This window comes from Rana temporaria, chromosome 4, assembly GCF_905171775.1.
Source record: "Rana temporaria chromosome 4, aRanTem1.1, whole genome shotgun sequence".
Classification (NCBI taxonomy): Eukaryota; Metazoa; Chordata; class Amphibia; order Anura; family Ranidae; genus Rana; species Rana temporaria.
This window is the reverse complement of record NC_053492.1, coordinates 236,162,780-236,176,744: the sequence shown is the minus strand read 5'-3', so window position 1 is coordinate 236,176,744 and position 13,965 is coordinate 236,162,780.

The window sequence follows — 13,965 nt, the reverse complement described above, 5'->3', positions numbered from 1 at the left end:
CCCCCCTCCGGCCCAGGGAGCTGAAGATGCGTAAACAGGCGCCTCAGATTCGTGTCTGTAGATTTCCCGGGCATGAACCCCGTCTGGTCAATATCGACCAGGGAGGAGATCACCCCCACCAACCGTGTGGCCAGAATTTTTGTTAGGATTTTCAGATCTACGTTTAGTAGGGCAATAGGTCTGTATGCAGAGCATTCTAGCGGGTCTTTGCCAGGTTTGGGCAGCAGCACCATGTAGGCGTCCAGCATAGAGGCAGGGAGCCTATTCAGTTCTAGGCACCTAGTGAAGAGGGTATTTAATCTAGGGGCAATTTCCTCGGCAAAACATTTGTAGAAATCCGCCGGGAAACCATCGGGTCCCGGGGCTTTATGAGGGGGGAAAGAAAAAATGGCCGCCACTATCTCTTTGTTAGTAATTGGGGCATCCAGCAGTTCTCGTTCTTCGTCAGACAACCCCGGGAGGGCCAAGCCCCCCAAGAGGGAATCCAACTCAGCGGGGTCATAGTTTGAGATCGGGGCATAAAGATCTGAGAAATATTTTTGAAAAGCCTCTAACACTTCAGAGGGGTCATTAACTAGGGTCCCTTCCCTGTTTTTAATTACCGGGATATTGGTGATGTGATTGTCTACCGCCACCAGTCTCGCCAGCAGTTTCCCATTCTTATCCCCCTCCGAGAAGACCGACTCGGCTCTATGTCGAATCTCTGTGTGGGCCAGATCCGAGAAGTGCACTGAGAGAGTCCGCCTAGCCTCCATCAGGGATAAATATGATGCTTCGGAGGGGCAGCTGGCATGTCTCTCCGCCCATTCCCCCTCAGCCTCCTGCAATTTATTTATTTCGGCATTATGAGCCACCCTCTCTGTTTTGATGGCCGACACACATTCACCCCTCATTACTGCTTTAAAGGAGTCCCACACCACCGGCGGATCCGCAGAATCCTCATTTAATGGCCAGTACGAGGCAGCCGCCTCTCTCAAACGGTCCACCACTTGGTCATTCTGCAGCCATCCTGGTGACAACCGCCAACTCCCTCTCCCCCTCCCAGCGGACAGACCCAGGGTGAGAGACAGGGGGCAATGATCAGAAACCCCCCCTGCCAGGTAAGTAACGTCCTGCACCACAGGCAGTAGCTCTGAGTTCCCAAACACCAAGTCTATCCTGGCTGAGAAGTGATGAACCGCAGAGATGTTGGAGTAAGCCCTCCGATTCGGGTTCCTCGCCCGCCACACCTCCGTTAGGCCAGTCACTGATGCCCATGCGAGTAATTCCGCTGACCCCAGCCTGCCCGGGTTAGACGAGTCCAACGCATCAAGAATAGCGTTGAAGTCACCCATCACCACCATAGGGAGGTGAGAAAACGGGGCCAGCCGAGCAAACAAGTCATAAAGCACTTGAATATTCACAGGCGGAGGCAGATAAACATTTACCATTAACATCTTATAATTATATACGTCTAGGAGGACCGCCACATATCGCCCCCCTGGGTCGGAGAACACCTGGTGTATAGTGCACGGCAACGCTTTACTAATGAGGATGGACACCCCTCTCGCAAAAGTGGAGTAGGTGGCATGAAAGGATTTCTGGACCCAGGCCCTGCGTAGAGCCAGGACCCTGCTGCCATCCAAGTGTGTCTCCTGCAAAAAGGCGATATGTGGTTTACATTGTTTAAGCATTTGGAATACTGAGGCTCTTTTAAACTTATTGTTTAGTCCCCTTACATTCCAAGACATGACATTGACTCTATCCGCCATCCATCCACTGCAAATTAATGAGACAAAAGTATAGTAGAAACCTTAGCTGAAGAGTAAATGATTGCATCCCGCCTGAGCGTATTATATGACACATACAACCTGCGTTGTTAAACACTTCTGGCCCCTGACTCAGGCGTGTAGCCCCGAGTTGTATTAGTAGGTGGTGAACTGAGTTACAACTTCCCTCCCCTGCTATCATACCTCCCCTAAACAACCTAAACTTGGTATGCAGCTTAGTCCCAAACTCCCAAAAAAGGGGAGAAAACAAAAATACGTAGGGAGTCTCTAACCTCTCAACGAATAGTTCAGCAAGCAAAAAGAAAAACGAAAAATAGTTCCAGTGTATCTCCAAAGAGCTCCATGTAATAAAGTTAGGACACAGTGAGAAAACATGAGGACCTCCTGCATACTATCCGAGCTGCACAGGGTAAACCTGCAGTTCAGGAACGCCATCTAGTGGCTACTCACAGGCAGTGTCAGTGGGCTCAGAGCAAAAAAAGGAGAGAAAATTGAAAATAAAATAAGGGGGGGGGGGGTGAGACACCTTGGCCCAGGGAGACAAAAAAATATAGAAGCGCAATGGGGGGACAAAGCGATCAAAACTGGGTGCTGCCCCCGACATACCTGTGCGGCAAGGAAAGTGCATCTCAGAGAACCATGTCTTGCAGGACGCCTGCAGTACCTTCAGGCAAAATCACGGTGCCTCCGGCACCCCGAACCAGCGGACAACGTCCCAAAAATCAGGGAAAAAATCAAAGAAACATACAAGGGAAAAAATGATGACATCCTCAGAACGCACTCAGTAACAGCTCACTTCAATCGCCATCGACGTCACGGGTTACTGTCCAGCCACTCGCAGGCCTCCGCCGGGGATTCGAAAAATTTGACCGATCCTTTATGTTGAACCCGGAGTCTGTTGGGGTACAGCATGCTGTATTGGATGCCTTTATCCCTCAGCCTTTTGCGGATATCATTGAAGGAACGTCTCTTGCGCTGAGTTTCCGCCGAGAAATCCGGGAAGAGCATCACCCTGGTGTTGTCAAAGCGCAGTTCCTGATGTTTCCGGGACTCCCGCAGGATCATGTCTCGATCTCGGTAGTTGAGGAACCGGACGAGGAAAGGGCGCGGGAACGCACCTGGGGGGCGCACCCCTGTGGGCACTCTGTGCGCCCTCTCCGCCACATATGTAGGGGGAAGATCCCCCAATTTCAGGATGTCCTTAAAGAAGCGTTCGGCGAAGGTGACCGCCGCGGTCCCTTCAGCCCCCTCAGGTAGCCCCACCACCCGGATATTGTTTCTTCTTTGGCGGTCTTCCGCGTCGTCCGCTCTGCGTTGCAGGGAGTTCACCTGTTCCCGCAGCTCCAGCAGTTGAGCTCCATGCGAGTGGGTCACATCCTCCACTTCGGATATCCGTCCCTCAGCCTCCGTGAGCCGGCCCCGGAATTTGTCTATGTCGTGCCGAATGAGCGTGCACTCTGTGGCGACATGATCAATTCTTACCATCACCACCGCCGCCTTGCTGGCATCTATGGCCTCCAGGATGGGTCTGGTGATGGCGTCCGACGATGCCCCGAGTTCCCGAGGGTCAGGCTGATGGTCTTCCGGGCCGCTACCCCCAATAACCTCAGGCTCCTCCATGCTCCTGCTCTTCTTCCCCTTGTTCTCGTTAGGCAGACAGGAAGGCAAGATGGCCGCGGCTGCTCCCGGATCAGTGCCACGTGTAGAGCGGGTCTGGCGCTGCGTGTTCTGCCTTGTCCTCCCCTGCCGGTGCCCACCCTTTCTCATGTCCAGGATGTCACAAACACTGCCCGGTCTTGTAAGCAGGGAATAAAGTCGGTAAATCGTCCAAAAAACGGATTAATAGTCAGGATCAGCACGGAGCTCCAGAGAAACACTTGCTGCCTCGTTCACATCCGGCCACGCCCCACACTTCACCTTCTAACAGGCGGCAGTGTAGATTTCCTCCCCTTTGATGTGCTTTAAAGTGTTACTAAACCCAGTGATATGAAAATAGTTCATCCCCCCCCCCCCCCCCACAGTGCCCACAGCCTATTAATATACATTAAAATATTGCCACCATATACATTTTTGGATGATCTGAATACCACAATTACATCATAAATTGCAGTTCCTTCAGGGCTGAGAGTTCAGGAAGGTTGAGATTTTCAGCTTGTTTACACTCCCACATGTGTTATGCCAATACCATGTGACCTGGCTATCTCTGAGAACAAGAAACTGTTCTCTCCAGCATAAAAGACACAACTGAGCATGTGCAGGTTGAGGTTGGCTTCCTTGCCTGTACTTTCCAAGGTAGATATTGCAGGGAGGGGAGGATCTATGCATACAGGATAAAACAGCCTTTTTACAGAGGATTAACCCCTACAGTTCCACAGTGAGTATGACAAGCACGCTATTCTGCATATGCAGACATATTTTACTGTTGTGGGTTTAGTAACACTTTAAGTCTCTTTAGGCCTACTCACACCTTTGCTATTTTAGTGCTTTTTGCATTTTGCATATTTGCATTACAGAATGTGTTCTATAGGAAACCATGTTACATAGACTATAGTGCAAATCTGCAAAATGCACTAAAAACGCATAGATGTGAATAGGCTGTGATGCCATGTGCAATATTTCCTCCATGTGTATCTCTGAAATGCTTTGAAGAATTTGATAACTATTTTGCCTTGGGATTAGCTCCATCACAATAATGTTCCCCAATGCAAATGTGAAGGGACCTAAAAGTACACACAATATAATACTGAATAGAACATGCTATGCACTCAGTAGTAGTGTTGCCATTATTAAATTGTTTGATCGGTAACCTCTCACCTATTTTGCAAGATGCGACCTCTTTGCTCCCCTTATGCATTTTACAGTACCTGCAGGTTGTTATCCCACAGGAATATGAGCCAATTATAGATAACCAGATTTGCCATATTCTGTTGTCTGTTGTAAAAAATACTAGGAGACAACAGAGGACCTAAAGTGGAAGTCCACCGACTCGAAAGTCACACCCATCTTGCAAAACCCTGTAACAGTTGTTTATCAGAAAAAATAATTGGTAAATTCCTTTATATAATTCAAACAATATCTTGATATTCCTCCAAGTATTTGAATATGATTGTTGTAATATGCCCAAAACATGCTCAGCCACTTCAGTATACAAAATAGCTTAGATCTGCAACTATCAAATGATGTTTGGAAAGCTGGCATAAGCACTGTACTATATATATCATTGTGGGTTGGGGTGTCTGGGACTGGATGCATGACTGATGATTCATAACCAGGTGGCCTGTTGACTCATAATGACGTATCTTAGAGGGTCACTGACTTGTATAAACCATATATCGCTGATTTGTTTAATTATAGTGATGATAATAATGATATTACTGTATCCCTTTAATAACCCCTCCCCCTTCCCATATTGTCATTGGTAAAGCTGAACTAGATATAAGCTGTATGCACGCCCAATAAAGTAGGCATTTTCTTTTAACTTCTTCTGTGTATCTTCTGTTCATTTGAAGGGCCTCATGTCCGGGGGTCTCCTGGTAGATTGCAGTATTAATTATTGGCTGATCCATCGGGTATCTTGGAGTACCTGTCACGTACCTGATGGTGGTGATGAGCCTGATATAGTTGAGGAAGGCCTCCCTTACGGCTCCTACTCACGACCCCTGGTAAAGTAACAGAAGGCGCAGGAGTGAGAAGTGGTAAGAGTGCCTGGCAGGATCAACAGAGGTAGAGGTAATCCAGATGTTCAGGAACTCCTCAGGAACAGGGAAACAGGAGCTGAAGCATCTGACAGGTTAGGCAGACAGGAACTGGATCACTGGACCGTAACCAGGAACAAATAGGCTCAGTTCAGCAGACTGGAACAGCTTGGACTGGAACCAGGACAGACAGGAATCGTTCAGCAGACTGGAGCAGACTGGACTGGAACCAGAAACAGTCAGGAACCGTTTAGCAGACTGGAGCAGACTGGACTGGAACCAGGAACAGACAGGAATCGTTCAGCAGACTGGACTGGAACCAGGAACAGACAGGAACCATTTAGCAGACTGGAGCAGACTGGACTGGAACCAGGAACAGACAGGAACCGTTCAGCAGACTGGAGCAGACTGAAGCGGAACCAGGAACAGACAGGAACCGTTCAGCAGACTGGAGCAGACAGGACTGGTACCAGGAACAGACAGGATGGTCAGACAGGCCGGGTCAGTTATCAGGCGGTCAGCAAGGTACAGAGGTGCAGGCAGAGGAATAGTCAGAACAGGCCAAGGATCAGGTGCAGGCGAATGGCTGGAATAGTCACAGGTAAGCCGGGGTCTTTCACGGGTTAAGTCACAGATCAGGTTTCAGGTACACAAACGCTGTAGAGCAGACAGCGGAGACTGTATGTGACAGGCAGGCTTAATTAGCCACCTGGCGCCAACAGAGGTGCGCGCGCAGGCGCATGCGCAGTGTTACGTACCTGAGTGTGAGCCTGAATCGTGGAGGAAGACCTCCCGTACAGCCCCGGCTTAGAGACCGCTGGAATGGGGACAGAGGTCTCTGAGCACGGTGAAGTAAGGGTGCCAGATCTGGTGTAGCTGCAGAGGAAGCTGGAACTGCTGGATAGGGAGCAGGTGATGCAGGTCGCAGAGTAGAGGATGCAGACAGCAGGTGCAGGTCAGCAGAGTGGCAGGTGTAGTTAGCAGAGTCAGACAAGCCGGGTCGTACACTTGGAAGGGATCAGCATGAACAGTAGGCAGAAGAATAGTCGGAGTCCAAGCCAGGTTCAGGTAACGGGTAATCAGGCAGGAGACAGGCAGAGTCAGCAAGCCGGGGTCAGGGTTGGAGAAGGTAACGGAGTCAGCAAGCCGGGTCATACACTGGGTCAGGATGCAGAATGCAGGATGCAAAACAAGAACACAGGAACACATGCAGATCAAGCCGCAATATGCCCCATTCAGGCAGTGTCTTTTATAGGCAGCAGGACGCTGCGTATGACGTGCGCCAAACGTGCGCCTAACGTGCGCGCATGCGCACAGATGCGGGCAACGGCCGTGTTCCACGCATGCGCGCAGGCATATGCCCACGGAAGCGAGCAGAACGTTCATGACACGCAGTTGCAGACGTGAGCGGGAACCGGAGATTCTGAGGCACCTGTTTCTGGCAGGATCTTCATGACAGTACCTTTTGTAATCTCTTCAATGATGTTTTGCAAGATGGGTGCCGCTTAAGGTTCTCCATTGCCTTTAAAAAGCTTTTGTCATGGGCTTGCAGTAATACTTTCATGATATCTGTGTATCAGCCTTAGGGCTTGCTCTCTCACACCTGCATGGTTAAGTAATCTTCCCTCAGTGTGGCTCCACCATAGCCTCAACAGGAACCACTATTTAACACTGTTTTCTCCAAGCCTGCCTTGCGGTGCAATATTGTGTGTTTGGTTTCCTGTTTCCTGCTTGCCGTGTGCTCTACGTTTGTCTCTGTTACCGACCATCACCGCCTGCTTGAGACCCTGACCTTTGACGCGTTCTCGACTATGCCTGCCTGCTTGTGATCTTTGATCTTTGGCTTGTTCTCCGTTTATCCTTGTCTGCTAGTCGCCCCGACCTTTAGCTTATCCTCCTACCATGAGCGTGAGCTGGAAGACCCTGGGGGCCACGACAGCAGTCAGCCGTAGGGTCCACTTTTATAGCGGAGCACTCTTGACCCCAACGGTGTGCATCTGTCACCTGGCCTCAGGTGACCTGAAAGCTTTCTACCTAATGGGGTTTAGGTTATCAGAAGAAACTGGACAGTACTAACCCGCGTAGGAACTAACCATATCTCCTGATAAAATCATTAGGCCTGCATATGGTAATTAAAACTACAGCCATGAAAGGTCCATCCATCTGTTCAATTTTTTCTTTTGTGATTTAGAAATGATCACAATGTTTTGCAGAGCGTTTTGGGGTTTTCTAAATAAAGAGAGCGCATAGCAGTAGTGTCTCTCTTTAAGATTGTCTTTTACTAACAAAAACTCTAGGCAAAGTTCTACAGAGCTGGGAGGGAGAGTGATGAACAATTCCCATGATTCATTCATTAAAGAGTACCTAAACCCCAAAAATATTTATATTGCAGCTTACCAGTCCTTAGATGTGTTGGCTAAATTATTATTTCATGTATTTTTACTTGGTGATTTTGCCAGTAACATACTTCTCATCAGGCAATTTTTGCACATATAACAAGATTCTTTCAATTGTATATTTACTGGCCAAAAGAGAACAAACAAGAGACATTTATTGTTATGCCGCATACACACCATCACTTTATGTGATGAAAAAAAACGACACTTTCTGTGAAGTAAAAAATGACGTTTTTGAAACTTCAATTTTCAAAGACGAAGTTGCCTACACACCATCGTTTTTCTCACAATGTTCTTGCAAAGTGAGGTTACGTTCCACCACGTTTTACCATTGAAGTAGCTTCTGGGCATGCGTGGATGAAAAAACGTCTTACAAAACGACGTTTTTTGCTACACACGGTCAATTTCTGTGAAGTAAAAAGTGCACTTTTGAAAAACGACACATAAAATTGAAGCATGCTTCAATTTTTTTTGGTCGTTTTTTACAAGACATAAAACGACGTTTTCCCCCACACACAGTCAATTAAAGTGACGTTTTTAAAAACGTCATTTTTTTTCATCACATAAAGTGATGGTGTGTACGGGGCATAAGAGTTTACATACACAGCTTCAGCTGCTCTGCTCTTTCAAAACAGGCTTTTTCAAATAATCATAATGCAGATAAGGAAGTGGATGGACAGCCGCACTCCAAGTAGGTCTTTTAAAAGAAGACGTGCTCTTTATTTAAAAGGAAAAATGCACAGCATACAAACAGCACACAGTGGGGAGAACAGCTGACGCGTTTCGCATTAAGAACTAATGCTTAGTCATAGCTTAGTCAGCTATGACTAAGCATTAGTTCTTAATGCGAAACGCGTCAGCTGTTCTCCCCACTGTGTGCTGTTTGTATGCTGTGCATTTTTCCTTTTAAATAAAGAGCACGTCTTCTTTTAAAAGACCTACTTGGAGTGCGGCTGTCCATCCACTTCCTTATCTGCATAATCCTATGCATTGCCAGCACCCGTGTGGTTCCTGAGTGGACTTTGATCACCTGCCTGTGCTCACCTGGAGCGGCGGTCTTTCTACCTTTTTCAAATAATCAATTGAAACAGTCAAAATGTAAAAATAAAGTAACATCATGACTGTTGTTTGCAAATAGTAAATGGTAAATATTCAATAAATATAGTAGAAATAAAAGCAACATCTTTTTTTGGATGTAGCATCCTGGAGTTTAAGCAGGGATGCTCCTCACAAATGTAATTTACCAGGAGTAGTTATCCTGGTTGATTGTTAGAGATCCATTGATTTCTCCCTAAGTTTGGCCTTGTTGCACTTTTCTCTTCTACCACTAGGTGGTCGGGTACTTGGTGGTACTAGATATGAAAAGGGCAACTCAAAGTCAGGTTATGGTATATGGGGTATATTAGCCAATGGGCAGGGTTTTTCTTGAATCCCTTGGCCTGCTGGGAGAGCCTATATATTCGGGTGGAGTCAGGTGATCTATGTTCTGTGCCACCTGGACGGCTGACGGCTGACAGTGTCGTGTGTGCCAGGCTACTAGGCCAGAGATTGGGCCTATCCCGGGGGGCATCTGGCTGCTAGACTGAGGGCTTATCCAGAAGCAAGAGAGCAGTGCAGGGTTGGGACAGGGTTGGGACTGCGGATTGCAGTCCAACCAGAAGCAACGGTTCTGCCGGCCGGAGAACCTGTCAGTGGTCGGAGGTAGAAGGGAAGCTTTTCGCCACTAAGGGACCAACCAACTTATTATCCGGGACCATAGTGAGTAACTGAAGCAAGTATCAAAGCAGTATTCTCACTGAACGGGCACGGTTGAAAAATCAGGAAACTTCAGGCAGTGATCAAGTCAGGGACCTAGCCAGTGGAGGTAACGCTTGCAGAGCAGCCTTGTGTGTCAAGCTAGGAACCGAGCAGGCCAGTGGGGTGAAGCATGAGAAGTATTGGGAGTGCCAAGCTAGGGACCCAGCAGAGAGGCGTGGGGTGACGCTTGAGGAAGATACCACCATAAGAATTGGAGGAGCTCAAGGGATTCAGTGGCAGTGAATCAGTGGGTCTAGTGAGAGACCAGGAGCTCAGTGGGCTAAAGGACTACAAGGAGAATTTGTAGTGAAGGTGAAAGAACTGTTACGCTTTGTGTTAGAAACTGTTGCCGCAACCGTACTTTTACACTTTTACACCATCCATATGTGTGCACAAGCCCTAAGCATTAAAGTGACTGCAAAGGCCCAAACACACGATCAGACTTTTTGACAACAAATGTCCGACGGACCTGTCAATCCGACCGTGTGTACGCGCCATCGGACAAACTTTTTGTGCTTTTCATCGGACAAATGTTTGCTGTGCAAACAGACAAACTTTCTGGCAACAAATATCCGATGGAGCATAATACGATCGTGTGTACACAAGTCCATCGGACTAAAGTCCAAAGTACAAACACGCATGCTCAGAACCAATGCTAAAGATCAGACAACAATAGCAGAAGTTGCCCACAGTGTGGCGGTAAAGAGCTGAAAAACCAAGTGATTTGATGAAAGTGTGCTGAAAAAGTCCTGCCGTGTGTATGCAGAACAAGTTCACAGCCAACGCCCTTCGAACAAAAATGCATGGAAAAGTCCGATTGAAATCCAATCGTGTGTATGAGGCTATAGGCTCCAGTTTTTTTATTTTTTTTTAAATAACAAACATGTCATACTTAAGACTCATACACACGATCTGACTTTCTGACAACAAATGTCTGACGGACCTCTTTGATCGGACAATCTGACCGTATGTATGCTCCATCGGACAAATATTTTGTGTTTTTCATCGGACAAATGTGCGCTTTGAAAACAGACAAACTTTCCGGCAACAAATGTCCGATGGAGGACAATCCGATCATGTGTACACATGGGACTTAAGTCCAAAGTACAAGCATGCATACTCAGAACCAATGCTAAAGATCAGCCAACAATAGCAGAAGTTGCCCAAAGGGTGGCGGTAAAGAGCTGAAAAAAACACGTGATTTGGTGAAAGTTGGCTGAAAAAGTCCTGCCGTGTGTATGCATGCCAAGTTCACAGCCAACGCCCATTCGGAGCAAAATCCACGGAAAAGTCAGATGGAAGTCCGATCGTGTGTATGAGGCTTTACCTTTACTGTGCAGTTGGTTTTGGACAGTGGCCCCAATCCTCGACTTCTGGGGTCCGCTGGTGGCGTTGGTAGCTCCTCCCTGCATCGTATAACCCCCTAGGAGAAGCACTCTCCCTGGGGGTTACCTTGCGGTTGCGTCCCGAGTCCAGCATTTGCGTCCCCCCAGCGACCACGTCATTGGATTTGATTGACAGCAGCGGGAGTCAATGGCTGCACTGCTATCAATCTATCCAGTCAAGAGCCAAGACAACGGGCAGAGGGGAAGAGTGCGTCTCTGGCGGGGAGAATACAGGACTCAGGTGAGTTAAACGAGGGGGATGGGAGGCCGGTCACTGACAGAAGTTTGTTCACATGCATAGGAAAAAACTTGAGGTTTTACAACCCCTTTAAGGCCACGCATCATTTTAATGTTGTTTACAGCATAATTCTCATGACACTGCAAATAGAGAACGTTCACTGCCCAACCCCCTATCTAGTTAAAATGAAATCTTATTGCTAGCCCTACACTATGCAATGTTCGAAGACCACAGTTTACAAAAGCAGCAATGGACTGGTGCACATAAATCTTTCAAAATGCTGTAAAATGTCATTCAGATATACAATGAGTCTGGAAAATATTGGAGTCCTGGCATCAGAAGGTAAAAACAGTGCAACTGATAGATGCTTGGAGATGGCTTCAACAGCACATTATTGGTTTCCCATTCATTATTGAAGGTGCGTCTTTCCCCATATGCTCAGCTCTAGGTAACCTTTGTGAAGACATGCACAAAAAAAAAAAAATTGTAGACAGACAGAGTGTTTTTTTAACTTCTCTAGAAATGTGTTTTAATGATAGGTTATCATTTTATTTCCTTTCGCTGTCCTACATGTATGGAAAAAAATACTTCAATTTCCTCTTCCTTTCCTTTGTTCTAAATCAGCCTGTAGATTATTCCACCCTTCCAAAGAGTGCATGAATCCTGAAATAGGCATCAGAAGTAAAATGCTGTGAACTTTATATAAAACAAACACGCATATCTACTGTACAATTTATTTTACAGGCGCCAATGTCCTTTATTATCCTTGCAAGCCATCCAGTTTGTTTCCTGTGTTTCAACTCCCTCTAGTGGAACAAATATGTGACAGATACAGAATAGCAACTCCAAAAGTTTATAGCAGAGGCAACATTGGATAATAAAATATGATTTAGAATGAGAACAATGTACCATATCTTGAGATCTGGAATCCAGGTTCCACATGCAATAGCTACAGTTGTAAAAAGCCAGTGCTGTGCTATTGTATTTGACCTTGGTTTATTGGATTAAATTACTGATTCGGTTTTACATACAGCAAGAAAAACTGATAGGAAGTATCATATGGTCCCAAGACATCGTTCTAACCTGAAACAGTGTCTAAAGTACTTGCTAGCTTCGGTTTCATGTCAAGTATTATATGACTTTGCTTTCCATAACAGAGCCCCTTCAAGAAACCTTGACCAGGGCTTGCGGCTATTTCAGCTTGTGAATTTGTTTATTTTGAGTGTTTATCTAAGGTTACCCTAAATGAATACAGTGAAAATGGTGGTTTATATGTAGGGAGGTTTTTATTTATTGAAACTAATTGCAGTAAAGTGGCAAAAAAAATTCCATACGAAACTGAATTTTAGCTAATTTTTTCCTTAAAACTTACACTATATTACCAAAAGAATTGGGACACCTGCCTTTAAACGCACATGAGCTTTAACCTCCCTGGCGGTATGATTCTTTCAGAAAAAAGGTGCTGAAAGCGGTACCATTATTTGCAAGGAAATTTGGCGTTTTATACTGTAGGCCTGTAATTCTTAGGAATAACTCACTTAAATCTGACCAAACAAGAGTCTTGTAGGCATCCCGGGAATGACATTTTTTTTAAAAACAAAATTATAAATTATAATATAATAAATAATTATAACAAATAATAATTTAATTATAATAAAAATTATTCAATAATGTAATCAACTCAAAATCACTGAAATTTGCTCAGTTGCAGAATTGTCGTTGTTATTACTTTTATTTTTTTATGACGAATTTCCCCACAAATCGCTATCGCACAATTCTGCAAGTGATTATAATTTTTTGTCGCTGTTTTCTAGCTGCTCTAAAACCATTTTTGACATAAAGGGACACTTTTGGTTGCTATGGACAATATACAGTTTGCAGGGAGAAAGAACAGTTTTTATTATATAAAAGTACATGTAGGGCACTGGGTAGACCACTAGGGACAAGGGGGGTGTGTATTTTTTACATACAGTACTGTAATCTATAAGATTACAGTATACTGTGTGTATTGTGTTAGTTTACGTTTTTGAATTTGGCGCCGTTCTCCGCCCCCGTGCGTCGTAATGTCGCAGGGAACGGAGATCGGCGGCACAGGAGGATGCTGTGTGAATCGAGCGAGGTCCCGCTCGCTCACACAGCGCGGTGGCATTGCTGGATCCAGGGACAAGGTAAGTAAACACTTCCTGTGGATCCAGCGAGGCAAGCCCGAGTCTGACTCGGGGTTACCGATCCTAGCACAAAAATCGAACCCCGAGTCAGACTCGGGAATACCGCCAGGGGGGTTAATGGCATCCCAGTCTTAGTCTGTAGGGTTCAATATTGAGTTGGGCCATCCTTTGCAGCTATAACAGCTTCAATTCTTCTGGGAAGCCTGTCCACAAGGTTCAGGAGTGTGTCTATGGGGAATGTTTGACCATTTTTCCAGAAGCACATTTGTGAGGTCAGGCACTGATGTTGGAGAGAAGGTCTGGGTCACAGCCTCTGCTCTAATTGATCCCAAATGTGTTCTATCGGGTTGAGGTCAGGACTTTAGCAACGGCGAACGTGCCGTTCCTAAAGGAGGCTGTGCCAATCACAGCGCCGGAGCCGCGATCCCCGGATGTAACCACCGGGAGAGATGTCGGCCGCCCAAGGTGTGTACGAGGACAGCTGCCGGGGCTTCGATCTGAGATGAGTATTACATAA